A 13,990-nucleotide genomic window follows, 5' to 3' on the forward strand; every position below is an offset into this window, starting at 1 on the left:
ACCGCTGGAGCCCTGCTGCTGCTACCCCAGGGCTGTGGCAGCGGGGCTCTGCCAGCAATTTAAAGGGCCTGGGCCTCCTCACAGCCGGAGCCCTGGGCTCTTTACATCACCACTGCAGCCCTGCCACTGCTACCCCGATTTAATGGCATTTCATCTATAACGCGTTAAGGATTTTTGGCTCCCCATGACCACGTTATATCAGGGTAGAGGTGTATTTAAACTGTCAAGTAAGAAACATAAGAAACTTAAGAATGACCATACTGGGTCAGACCAAAGGTCCATCAAGCCCAGTATCCTGTCCTTTGACAGTGGCCAATGGCAGTTGCCCCAAAGGGAACAAACAAACAGGTTATCATCAAGTGATCCATGCCCTGTCATCCAATCGCAGCTTCTGGCAAACAGAGGCTAGGGACACCATTCCTGACCATGCTGGCTAATAGCCATTGATGAACCTATCTTCCATGAATCTATCTAGCTCCCTTTTGAACCCCGTTATAGTATTGGTCTTCACAACACACTCTGGCAAGGAGTTCCACAGGTTGACAGTGAGTTGCATGAAAAATACTTTCTTGTGTTTGTTTTAAACCTGCTACCTATTAATTTCATTTGGTGGCCCCTTTTTCTTATATTATGAGAAGGAGTAAATAACACTTCCTTATTTGCTTTCTCTGTACCACTCATGATTTTATAGACCTTTCTCATATCCCCCTTAGTCGCCTCTTTTCCAAGCTGAAAAGTCCCAGTCTTATTAATCTCTCCTCATACATCAGAGGGGCAGCTGTGTTAGTCTGGATCTGTAAAAGCAACAAAGAGTCCTGTGGCACCTTATAGACTAACAGACGTATTGGAGCATGAGCTTTCGTGGGTGAATACTCCATACTGAATACTCATGCTCCAATACATCTGTTAGTCTATAAGGTGCCACAGGACTCTTTGCTGCTTTTTCCTCATACAGAAGCCATTCTATACCCCTAATAATTTTTGTTGCCCTTTTCTGAACCTTTTCCAATGCCAATATATGTTTTTTGAGATGGGGCGACCACATCTGCATGCAATATTCAAGGTGTGGACGTACCATGGATTTATATAGAGGCAATATGATATTTTCTATCATATTATCTATCCCTTTCTTGATGATTTCCCTACATTCTGTTTGCTTTGTTGCCTGCTACTGCACATTGAGTGGATGATTTCAGAGAACTATCCACAATGACAGAACAAGGAGTAATGGTCTCAAGTTGCAGTGAGGGAGTTTTAGGTTGGAAATTAGGAAAAACTTTTTCACTAGGAGCGGGTAAAGCACCAGATTGGGTTACCTAGGGACGTGGTGGAATCTCCTTCCTTAGAGGTCAGGCTTGACAAAGCCCTGGCTGGGATGATTTAGTTGGGGATTGGTCCTGCTTTGAGCAGGAGGTTGGACAAGATGACCTCCTGAGGTCCCTTCCAACCCTGGTATTCTATGATTCTATGACTCCAAGATCTCTTTCTTGAGTGGTAACAGCTAATTTAGATCCCATCATTGTATATGTATAGTTAGGATTATGTTTTCCAAAGTGCATTACTTTGCATTTATCAACATTAAATTTCATCTACCATTTTCTAGAGTTTTATAGAGTTCTACCAACTCCTGGGGTTATATTTAAACTGTTCAATAGCGTCCATGAACTCCTGAGGTTTTATTTAATTTAATATTAATCACAGCTCACCATCCTCACCCACCTCCCTTACTGTGGGTGTACTCTCATCAAACTTAATTACTGATCAGTAATACTTTTAACCCTGATGGAAACAACGGTGGGTAATCACATCTAGCTCTATGGTATTCAAACACACATCTCAAACATCCCTGTTTTATATAGAAGCCTTTTTTTTCTTTTTCTTTTAATTTAAACACATTGGTGGGGTGGGGGTTCTGCACAAGATTCTACTATACACATTTCAGCTTTTTTTGCTGTAAATGGGTCTCTTTTACACATAGACAGATGATCTAGTTTCTCACAAAACATTTTTTTATTTAAAAGACACATAGCCCCTTGAAAACAAGCCAAGATGCTCCATCAAAACTTTTATCTTATTTAAGGGCCACACAGACCTTCTAATAGAAACACAGATAGTCACAAAGCCCTTCTCAATAGATATTTTTATTTACAGCTACCACGTTTTATATCGTATGTGTCTCCCCTCACCATTCTCTAACTTAATCCTTTTAGATTTCTTACAAATAGTCTTTTTCTTAAGCGGGGTTTTTAAACTTTTTTTGTGGACCAGACGGTCAATATAATGCTGTAAGCAGGTTTGGTCATTTTCTTTAAAACAGTGTCAGGGTCTCAACTGAATTGCACAGCATTTACCAAGGTCACCCTTTGTGCTAAATTTTCTTGGGTTAGGCACAGACATTGCAAAGCATAACTTATTGCAATAAAAGTGTTTAATAAGCTTTCCAAACGCAGGTCAGCACTGTCAAAGTCAGACCCAGGACTCACAATTTGTCAGACCACTCTGTTTTATTAGCACAGTGCTCTGCTAATACACCCAGATAATGTGAGTGCCATGCAAGACCCACACTACCTTATATTATACAGATAAAACTTAACAAGAGGACAAAGAAAGCAGAACTGACAAGTTTACCTGAGGCTAGACATACATAGTTAATTTCCTTACTAACTTTTACCACTCTCCGGTTAATGTTCCACCATTAGCTTAAGCGGACTCATTGTTTATGCCTTAATGTTTCTTTTCCTTGACACCTGTATTTCAACATTCCTTATTTCTGCTTAAAGGTATATACAGCATTTTTTAAATCCATCCTACTTTTACAATATAATTCATTCTACTTTCACAATTAACACAGGCCTCGGAGCTTGCAGCTTATATCCTCCAAAGTACAACTCACACAGTCATGGTGTCATTGGGCTGGCGCGTCTATGACACAGCCCTCACAATCTTCAAAAAGCTTTTTTCCTAAGGCAGTGATTAAGGACAGCATAAACAGCAACACGTAGAATAGAACACATGACTTTTTATGCTCATGACGTGGCACTGTCTCAGTTAGTTCCATGCCAAGCCTCCTCCTCCTTAAATCCATGTAGCTGTCATCCTCAGTGTCCTCGTCAATTATTTGTACTGGTTTGTCTTTGCTGTCTGATGCAATGCTGTCCAGGGCCTCCAGGGCCTCTAGAAAGGCATTGTTGAGCTGTCGAGAGATTTTCAGAAAAGAAACAACCGTAAGCCACCACTGCTTGTTTTTAGATTTGTGCAACCCTGACTCAGTTCCTAACCCCATTACACCCCCATCCTCGACAGTCACATCTTAATTGAATGTTTACCAGAATGACGTCTTTTCCATTCACCTTGCCCACCGGTGATTCCCATGAGCCATGGTCGCCTTCCTCCATAGGGGTGGTCTTCCTCCTGAGGAGTTGGGTTCTGGCATATCCTTCAACAGCTGGGCCAAAGGGCTCCCCTCAACTGCACCCGTCTCCTCCTCCTCCTCGAAACTGTTGCTGATGTGTCGCTTTCTTCATGGGCGGTCAAAGGCTCTTGTTGCTAAAACAAAGTCTGAAGTTCTCACGGGGTGGTGAAGGAGTCCATGTTTCCTCTCAGCATTTCCATGATTTCTAAAACATGCATTCTTGGAACAAAATGGCCTCTTCCACGTGGCACTGAGACTTCTGGGGGTGGTGCTGCACTCTGATTGGTAGAGAGCAGTAGGGGGAGCTCTTAGAGGGGGGTCACATGACCCTCTTCTGGGTGGGTCACCCCGCCCTGGAACTCCCCCTGATTGGTCAAATCTGCTCTTGGGGAGGTCCTCTTCGGCCAAAACCCATCCTGATTGGTAGAGGGCTGTGGGAGGAGTTCTTAGAGGGATCACAAGACACCTTTTGCTTCTGGTCATGTGTCCATCTAATACCCCCGGGGGGCCAGTCTTAGGGTGACAGGCAGGCGGGGCCTGAGGTGTCAGAGGGCGGGGCCTACACGTGATTGATGGTAGGCCCCTTATACTACTGCTGTGCAATAATTGTAGGGGTAGACATGCCCTGAATAGCAAATAATTTTGCTCTGGAAACTCCAAAATCCTTTTCTTCTGGTCTAATTATAAATTTCACTTGCAAAATCAAAGCTAAAGGAGCAAAAATGTTTCAATAAATTTTATAATAGACTTCCAGTACAGTCATAGGAGTCTAGTCTCAAACCAGTTCACATGCTTAACTTGCTTAATAGAATCATCAAAAAGAGGAAGAGATGCCCTTCTGTGAGCATTTGCAACAGCTGCTTCAACGTCATTCTTTAGTGGCTGTTGTGATGTAATGTTTATTATCCAAAAATGGGTGATCAGCTCCAAGTAGTCATAGACAGCATAGAGCATAATGATTCCAAAGGAAACATTGTGGCTTTTTACTTCAAAGTCTATTTTAGAAAGTGGCATAGGTATATATTTACACCATGTATGGCCCACCTTACATATAATCTGCATATAAAAGAGAAAAAGTAAGAGCACCATACAGCTGTAATATGAGAGCTAATGAACAATATGTACAAACAATCCATTAGGGCCTTACAGGAAAATAATGGACATCTGCAAAATATTCAGTGAATAAAGAACTGTTTAAACGGCCTGAATCAGCATTATGAAAGAACATGAGGGTGCTGAGAAAGCATTTACTCTCATCAGATAGATAATGATGCTGGCCCACATCATTTCCTCCCATGGAAAAGAATATGTAGGGAGATCTGGGACAGGAAATCTCCATGCAGAGCTTTCCCCACCACCAATCATTCTATTGGCATGGGGGTTTACTCCCACCATGTGAACAGAAGAAACCATTGGGGCCTGCCCCCAAGGGGAGGCCAGTATTATAGATCAGACCACTCACATTTTTGCCTAATAGGGTGGGAGGCTTGCCTAGTGGTTGGAGCAGTGGTGGCCAGAGCCCAAATCAGGAGCTGAGTTCCCAAGTCTAGGGAGGGAGCCAGAGCAGAGAGCCAGGAAGAAGGAGTCACGAGTCAGAGCCAGAATCAGAACCCAGGCACCAGGGGACAGCAAGCAGGAATACAGCTGCAAGCATGGAAAACTATTGAGCAGCCAGGGTTGATGCAGGGTTTCAGAATGTGCCATCAGGAGGCTAGCTTCATTAGTTCAATCAGCTGAGGGCAAGAAGATGGGTCTGAGTTCAGCTGTGGATCCCTGATAGTCAGGACCATTTTCATGGAGATCCTGTGCTTCTGAACTAGCTCTTGCCTCTGGCAGCTTGGTTTTGGGGCAAAGCAGCTTCACACCACTCCAGCACAGGTTTGTCCCTTAAACATGAAATTCAGCCCATAGGCGAAGGAAATTTTAATAAATAAGGAACTAGCATGTTCGCTAATTACTATTATAATGGTTGATGGAAACAAGTGATGGCAAATAAAATCTTCCAAAAATTTCCCATCATATAAACATTATCATCATCTAGTGGATACTACACAGATTCTTCAGCGTAGCAGAGGAATCAAAGGAAAAGTGTATTGTGGAAGAGTGAATTGTAAATATGATGTTGCGTACACTAGCACTTTTGTCAGCAAAACTTTTGTTGGTCACGGGGTGTGAAAAAACACCCTCCTGACTGACATAAGTTTCACCAACAAAAGCACTGGTGTGGACAGTGCTATGTTGGCAGGAAAACATCTCCTGCAGACATAGCTAATGCTGCTTATTGGGAGAAGTTTAATTATGCTCTCTCTAACCAGCATAGAGCAGCTACATAGGAGACCTGACAGTGGTGCAGCTGCAGCGGTGCAGCTACAGCGATACAGCAATGCTACTGTAAGGTCTGTAATGCAGACATAGCCTAAGTAACATACAGTACATAATTTCTATAAAGCACCTAGGCAGGCAATATTTAAGGGAATTAAAAATCCACGTTTTAGGATCTTGAATAAAACCATTTAAGAACAGAGTTTTTTTCTGACCACATTATTGTAGAAAAGTTTAATGAAAGTGCAAAGATACGTCTGATGGGTTGGACCCCTTAGGATGCCATCTGATGTGCTGAGATACCACTGAGCCTTTTTTACCTGTCTTGCTGAGCCAGGCTATTAAGTCTCTTCCAGCACACACACAGCTGCAGAATTAAACAGACACTGTGATCAGTTCTGGGAAGGCTCAGCTTAAGGGCTTGCCCCAGCACTCAGGCGTCCACCTCCTTCGGAGTGCAGATCCAAAGGTATATTATGAAATCCTCCTCCTCCCTCAATGTGGAGGAAGGTATGAACAGCCTCCTATCCCCCCCCCCCCATTTATGAATTGCACAAACTGGGTTATATTATAAACAAGAAATAAGTTTATTAACTACAAAAGGTGGATTTTAAGTTAAAGAGATAGTAAACAGAACAAAGCAGATTACTAAGCAAATAAAACCAAACATGCAAACTAAGCTTGTTTCACTAAAGAAAACTGGTTACAAATAGTTATTTGTAAATAGTTATTTCTCACCCTATATATTGTTGCAGGCAGATTACAGAATGTCTTGAAAGGCAGATGTACTGGTCTCCAGATTGAGACCTCACAAGCTAGACACCTTTCCAGCTTGGGCTCAACCCTTCTCTCCCCAGTTCAGTTCTTGCTTCCAGGTGTTTTTGAGTGTCTCTTAGGGTGGGGAGGCAGAGGAGAACCATGATGATGTCACTCCCCTGCCTTATATAGCTCTTGTGTATGGCAGGAACATTTTGTCTCCCAGTGGCATTCCAATGGGTGGGTCCAGTAGCAGATGACTCAGGCCAATATCTCTGCAGGGCTGTGGCAGCCATTCTTGCAGGCTGTCTGGAGCATCCACAGGAAGACTAAGTTCTTTCAAGTCCATTGTCTCTGCTAATGGCCCATTAGCCCTGTCTGGCTTTTCCACTGTTGTACCTGAAGAGCTGGTTGGAGGTGACACCCAAAGTAACACATTTGAAATACAGATACATAGTTAATATTCCTAACTTCAGATCCAGGCATATAAATTGGATAATCACATTCAGTAAATCATAACCTTTCCAATGATATCTCACATGAGCCATCTTGCATAAAGTATATTTCAATTATGTCATACTCATATCATAAGCATATTTTCATAAAGACTATGGAGTGAAATGTCACAATACGTATTTTTAAAATCTTAAATGGAACACAAAAAAAGATGTATTATTAAATCCCATCTACATCCAAAAGTCACTTCCTGGACCTACCACTAGGTGGCAACCTTTAATTTTAAAACTCCGACTCTCTTCTCCAATAGAGATTTTTCCTAGCCCTTGTTGAGGCCTCCTGTGTCTGACTGTGTTGTTACTAAAACAAAAAAATCTCTTTACACAGCTGTAGCATGTACAATTACCAATGCTGATGGTGTTCTTGCTCGCCTAGAACTTGGTGGAAATCTTGAGGAAACTTTAACAGGTAAATGGAGATGAAGAAAGTGACTCAAATTATCATGATCTCTTTTTTGCCAAAATCTTATAAATCCCAGAAGAACTGGATGCATATTATAAATTAAAGTGGCCCCAGTAATATCTGATAACATCAACAAAACATGATGTAACGTGCTGTGCAATATTATATAAATAATATTTTCACTCTGAATATTTTAGACTTTTTAAAAAATGGAATCATGTTATCTTGATAGTCTTAAATTGTTTGTGACCCTTGGTGCACTCTACTTGATACCGGCTGCCAATTAGACATGGAGCCATTGATCACTACCTGTTGAGCCTGATGATCTAACCAGCTTTCTATCTACTCTATAGTCCATTCATCCAACCCATATTTCTTTAACTTGCTGGCAAGAATACTGTGGGAGACCGTGTCAAAAGCTTTGCTAAAGTCAAGGAATAACACATCCACTGCTTTCCCCTTATCCACAGAGCCAGTTATCTTGTCATAGAAGGCAATTAGATTAGTGAGTCATGACTTGCCCTTGGTGCAGGGCCGGCTCTAGGTTTTTTGCAGCCCCAAACTGGGGCAGAACCCTGAGGTAAAGGGCACCAGGTTCTGGGAGGGACATGGGGCCAGCAGCAGGTGAGACGCTGGCCTGCAGAGGGCGCGCCGTACGCTGGAAAAGAGGTAATTTCCAGACAACCAGCAGGAGGCGCCGTGCTGGTGAGTGCTTGACCTTGCTACAGGCCAGAAGAGATATCAAGAGAGCATCCATTCCAGGACACACACACACACACACACACACACACACACACACACACACACACACACACACACACACAGGCTTGTGCACACTGAGGCAGGAACAAGTATATCTAGACCATCCTTGACAGGTATTTATCTAACCTAGGGGTCAGCAACCTTTGGCACGTGGCCCATCAGAGTAATCCGAAGGTGGGTCATGAGACATTTTGTTTATGTTGATTGTCCGCAGGAATGTGCTGGCCGCTGCTTCCCACAGCTCCCATTGCTCGCGAACTGTGGCCACTGGGAGCTGTGGGTGGCTGTGCCTGCAGACAGTCAACGTAAACAAAATGTCTTATGGCCCACGACATTTGCATTACCTTTGGATTACCCTGATAGGCCATGAGGTTGATGAAGGTTGCCAATCCCTGATCTAACCTATTCTTAAAATCCTCCAATAAGGGGGATACCAGAACCTCTTTGTGACCCTATTTCAGTCTATTCCAATACTTAATTATCCTTATAATTAGAAAATTCTTCCTAATATCTCATCTAAATCTCCCGTGCTGTAGTTCAAGCTGATTGCTACTTGTCCTACTTTCTGTGGACGTGGAAAACAATTGATCACCATCCTCTTTATGACATCCCTTAACATAATTGAAGACTGTTATTGGGTGTCTGTCCCCCCTTCCCCACCCCAGTCTTCTTTTCTCAAGACCAATTTTTTAACATTTCCTGATAGGTTAGGTTTTCTAAACCTTTTACCATTTTTGTTGCTCTCCTTTAAACTCACTCCAACTTCTCCACATGTGTCTTAAAGTGTGGCACCCAAAACTGGACACAGTACTAAGTAGATAGCGACAATTATCTTCCGTGTCTTATATACAACACTCCTGTTAATACACCAAAAATATTAGCCTTTTTTGTCATAGCATCACATTGTGACTTGCCCTTGGTACAGGGCCAGCTCTAGGTTTTTTGCCGCCCCAAGCAAAAAAAATTTGGCTGCTCTCCCCTTTTTTCTTTGGCTTTTACACGTTTGCACTTTGCAATTTTTTGTTTTGTTTTGTTTTTGACTGTTTAGAATTTAAAAAAAAATGAAAACAGAGAATTTGTAGTTAGTGAAATAAAACAATTTCCTACTAGTGTACTCATTTACTCACTGGGCCAGCCAAGGAGTGAGCTGGGCTGTGTCTGCCTGGGCAGAGCTAGGGCTGCCCCTGTGCCGGAGGCCTTGGCATAGGCGGGACATCTGTGCCAACCTCAGGGCTCATGTGGTCTGTGCAGGTTGGACCAAGTCACGCTGCTGGTGGGCTACCCAGCCTGGCTGTCACTGCTGTGTAGTCAGAGGGGCCTGGAGCTGCGTGGATGACACCAAACAGCTCTGCCTCCTGTCCCTCCTTCCCCACGAGCACGCCCGGGGGCTTGGCGCTGCCCTCCTGAGCTGGGTGTCACAGCCCCGTGCCGGCAGGAGCAAGCAGCGGGCATTGGGGGAGGGGGAGAGGGGGCTGCCCAGTCCCTCCAGCCAGGGCACAATCACCTCCACTCCCCTGGCACCAATCCCAGTCTGAAATGGCTGTAGCAGCCCTGCTTATGGTCCCACGTCTTGCTATGCAGTGCGAGGAGGGGAGGAGGCTCTGAGAGCAGGGCTGCAGCCTGGCTCCCACACTCAGGGCCATATAGGCGATCTAGGTGGTCGCCTAGGGTGCTGGGATTTGGGGGGGCGCCATTTTCTTCGGCAGTGACCGCGGCGGCCGGATCTTTGGCCGCCGCAGTCGCCGCCGGCATTTAGGCGGAGGGAGCTGGGGCAGGAGAGCGCGGGGAGGGCCACCTGCAGCAAGTAAGGAGGGGGTGGCATGCAGGGGAACTCCCCGCCCCAGCTCACCCCTGCCCTGCCTCCTCCCATAGCACGGGCAGGGGTGCGCTGCTTCACTTCTCCCACCTCCCAGGCTTGCAGCGCCAATCAGCTTAGGCGCCGCAACCCTGGGAGGTGGGAGAAGTGAAACAGCAATGGCGTGCTCGGGGCACTTGGGGTGCTCGTGCGTGGAGCAGGGGTGAGCTGGGGTCGGGGGGTGCCTCAGGGTGGAGCTGCCGCAAGGGGGGCGCCTCAGGGAGGATGGGGGGAGCTGCCACGGGGGGGTGCCTCAGGGCGGGGGCGCAAGTGGGGGGTGCAAGGTGGAAGTTTCGCCTACGGCGCGAAACATCCTTGCACCGGCCCTGCCCACACTGGCCCAGGGCCCCTGTGGCTGGAGGGGCAGCGGACCCCGGGGAACCTGGCTTGGGGCAGCCTCAGCAACACCCCAGAGTCCCGGGTGGTCAACCTGCGGTGTGGCCGGGGACAGAGACAGCCGGGCGGGGGGCACCGCCTGTAGCTCTCACGTGGAGTGTGCTGGGGCGGCTGCGGGGTTCAGCTGCCAGGGCCCAGGGCAGAGCAGCCGGTGGCTGGTGATCGCAGGGCAGTGTGCCCGGGCCTCCTGCTCCCCGGGACCTCTGCGAGCCGGCCACGGGCTCGGCCTGCGCAGCAGCACGAGTTCAGCTCAGCCAAGGCTGCCACTCCCCTCCTCCCTGGGCAAGAGGCAGTGCAGGGGGGAGGAGGAGAAGGAGGCAGAGGTGGGGACAAGCCAAGGAGGAGCCCACAGCCGGCGCTGGAGGAGCAGTCCGCCTGCTGCTATGTTCCGCCGCCACCCCCTGTGCTCCGTGACTGGCTCCTGCCTGAGGGGGGCTGTCCGCTGTCCGTGGGAGAGCGGCAGGGACACGCTCCCCACTGAGCTGGCTCCCACTGCCCTGCCACACAGCCCCGGTGGCACCTGGTCAGAGAACAACAGGGCGGTCAGGATTCAGCCCAGGACACTGCCTCAGGTTGGAGCTGGGGCCCCAGCATTATGCCGCCGCTGGTAATTTGCCACCCCAAGCACCTGCTTGTTTTGCTGGTGCTTGGTGAATCCATGCTGACTATTCCTGATCACTTTCATCTCCTCTAAGTGCTTCAGAACTGATTCCTTGAGGACCTGCTCCATGATTTTTTCAGGAATTGAGGTGAGACTGACTGGCCTGTAGTTCCCCGGATCCTTCTTCTTCCCTTTTTTAAAGATGGGCACTACATTAGCCTTTTTCCAGTCATCTGGGACCTCCCCCGATTGCCATGAGTTTTCAAAGATAATGGCCAATGGCTCTGCAATCACATCCACCAACTCCTTTAGCACCCTCAGATGCAGTGCATCCGGCCCCATGGACTTGTGCTCATCCAGCTTTTCTAAATAATCCTGAACCACTTCTTTCTCCACAGAGAGCTGGTCTCCTCCTCCCCATACTGTGCTGCCCAGTGCAGTAGTCTGGGAACTGATCTTGTTCATGAAGACAGAGGCAAAAAAAGCATTGAGTACATTAGCTTTTTCCACATCCTCTGTCACTAGGTTGCCTCCCTCATTCAGTAAGGGGCCCACACTTTCCTTGACTTTCTTCTTGTTGCTAACATACCTGAAGAAACCTTTCTTGTTACTCTTATCATCTCTTGCTAGCTGCAACTCCAAGTGTGATTTGGCCTTCCTGATTTCACTCCTGCATGCCTGAGCAATACTTTTATACTCCTCCATGGTGATTTGTCCAATCTTCCACTTCTTGTAAGCTTCTCTTTTGTTTTTAAGATCAGCAAGGATTTCACTGTTAAGCCAAGCTGGTAGCCTGACATATTTACTATTCTTTCTACACGTCGGGATGATTTGTTCTTGCAACCTCAATAAGGATTCTTTAAAATACAGCCAGCTCTCCTGGACTCCTTTCCCCTCATGTTATTCTCCCAGGGGATCCTGCCCATCAGTTCCCTGAGGGAGTCAAAGTCTGCTTTTCTGAAGTCCAGGGTCCGTATTCTGTTGCTCTCCTTTCTTCCTTGTGTCAGGATCCTGAACTCGACCATCTCATGATCACTGCCTCCCAGGTTCCCATCCACTTTTGCTTCCCCTACTAATTCTTCCCTGTTTGTGAGCAGCAGGTCAAGAAGAGCTCTGCCCCTAGTTGGTTCCTCCAGCACTTGCACCAGGAAATTGTCCCCTACACTTTCCAAAAACTTCCTGGATTGTCTATGCACCACTGTATTGCTCTCCCAGCAGATATTGGGGTGATTGAAGTCCCCCATGGGAGAACTAGGGTTTGTGATCTAGTAACTTCTGTTAGTTGCCGGAAGGAAGCCTCGTCCACCTCATCCCCCTGGTCTGGTGGTCTATAGCAGACTCCCACCACGATATCACTCTTGTTGCTCACACTTCTAAACTTAATCCAGAGACTCTCAGGTTTTTCTGCAGTTTCATACTGGAGCTGTGAGCAATCATACTGCTCTCTTACATACAATGCAACTCCCCCACCTTTTCTGCCCTGCCCGTCCTTCCTGAACAGTTTATATCCATTCATGGCAGTACTCCAGTCATGTTGGTTTTCCCACCAAGTCTCTGTTATTCCAATCACATCACAATTCCTTGACTGTGCCAAGACTGCCAGTTCTCCCTGTTTGTTTCCCAGGCTTCTTGCATTTGTGTATAGGCACTGTGATAGACCCAGGCCAGTTGGGAACAGCAGAGTAGTAGAAGGGAGATATACTAGCCACTGAATAAGCAGTTTTCTGTTCCCTGAGTGACCAGAGCAGGGGCTGCTCCAGGCTAATGAGAACACCTGACTCCAATTAACCTGCTAAGAGTCGAGTGAGGCTTTTATGCACATGACTCTAATTAAGGCTCTGACTCTGATGCTATAAAAGGGCTCACTCCAGTCAGGCCAAAGGGAGCCAGAGGAGAGGAAGTGTGTGCAAGGAACTGGGAGCAAGAGGCATGCAAGAAGCTGAGCATGAGTAGGCAAACTGCTGGAGGACTGAGAAGTACAAGCATTATCAGACATCAGGAGGAAGGTCCAGTGGTGAGGACAAAGAAGGTGTTGGGAGGAGGCCATGGGGAAGTAGCCCAGGGAGTTATAGCTGTTGCGCAACTGTACCAGGAGGCACTCTAGACAGCTGCAGTCCACAGGGCCCTGGGCTGGAACCCGGAGTAGAGGGTGGGTCCGGGTTCTCCCCAAACCTCCCAACTCCTGATCAAACACAGGAGGAATTGACCTAGACTGTGGCTTCTACCAGAGAGGAAGGTCTCTGGGCTGTTTCCTGACCCACAGGGAGGCGAGCAAATCTGCCAATAAGCACAGGACCCACCAAGGTAGAGGAGGAACTTTGTCACAGCACTTAAGATAATTTGCTGCTTGTCCTGATTTCTCAGTTTGAGGCAGGAGTCCTCCCCTCTTGTGCTCTCCTGCTCGTGCTTCCTCCTGGTATCCCATTTTCCTCCCATACCTCAGGGCTTTAGCCTCCTTTCCCCGGTGAACCTGGTTTAAAGCCCTCCTCACTAGGTTAGCCAGCCTGCTTGGGAAGATGCTCTTCCCTCTCTTCGTTAGGTGGAGCCTGTCTCTGCCTCGCAATCCTTCTTGGAACACCATCCCATGGTCAGAGAATCCAAAGCCTTCTCTCCGAAACCACCTGCGTTGACTTCCACAATTCGACGGTTTTCCACTCCATTATCCATGTAATTAATGAAAATATTAAATAGTACTGGCTGAAGGAATTAGTGAACCTTGAAACCTTCCTCCCTATTATCTCCACTCCCTCAAGGCCCCTGCCATGGGTTTTTCTGTGAGGGGTCACATGAGCGAAAGTCTTTACAGACTATTTCTGTTTCAGTAAATAGTAGATAGAGGCCATTAAAGGCAAAGCAAAAATGTTTTTTTCCTGCAGACCACTTCAGAGCAGATAAATTGTTTTATGGGCCCTCTCTCAAAAAATCCAATCCTGCAGTTTGGAGCTCAAAATATTTCACTCTGTCAGTC

Source organism: Mauremys reevesii, linkage group 3 (assembly GCF_016161935.1).
Source record: "Mauremys reevesii isolate NIE-2019 linkage group 3, ASM1616193v1, whole genome shotgun sequence".
NCBI classification, from domain to species: Eukaryota; Metazoa; Chordata; order Testudines; family Geoemydidae; genus Mauremys; species Mauremys reevesii.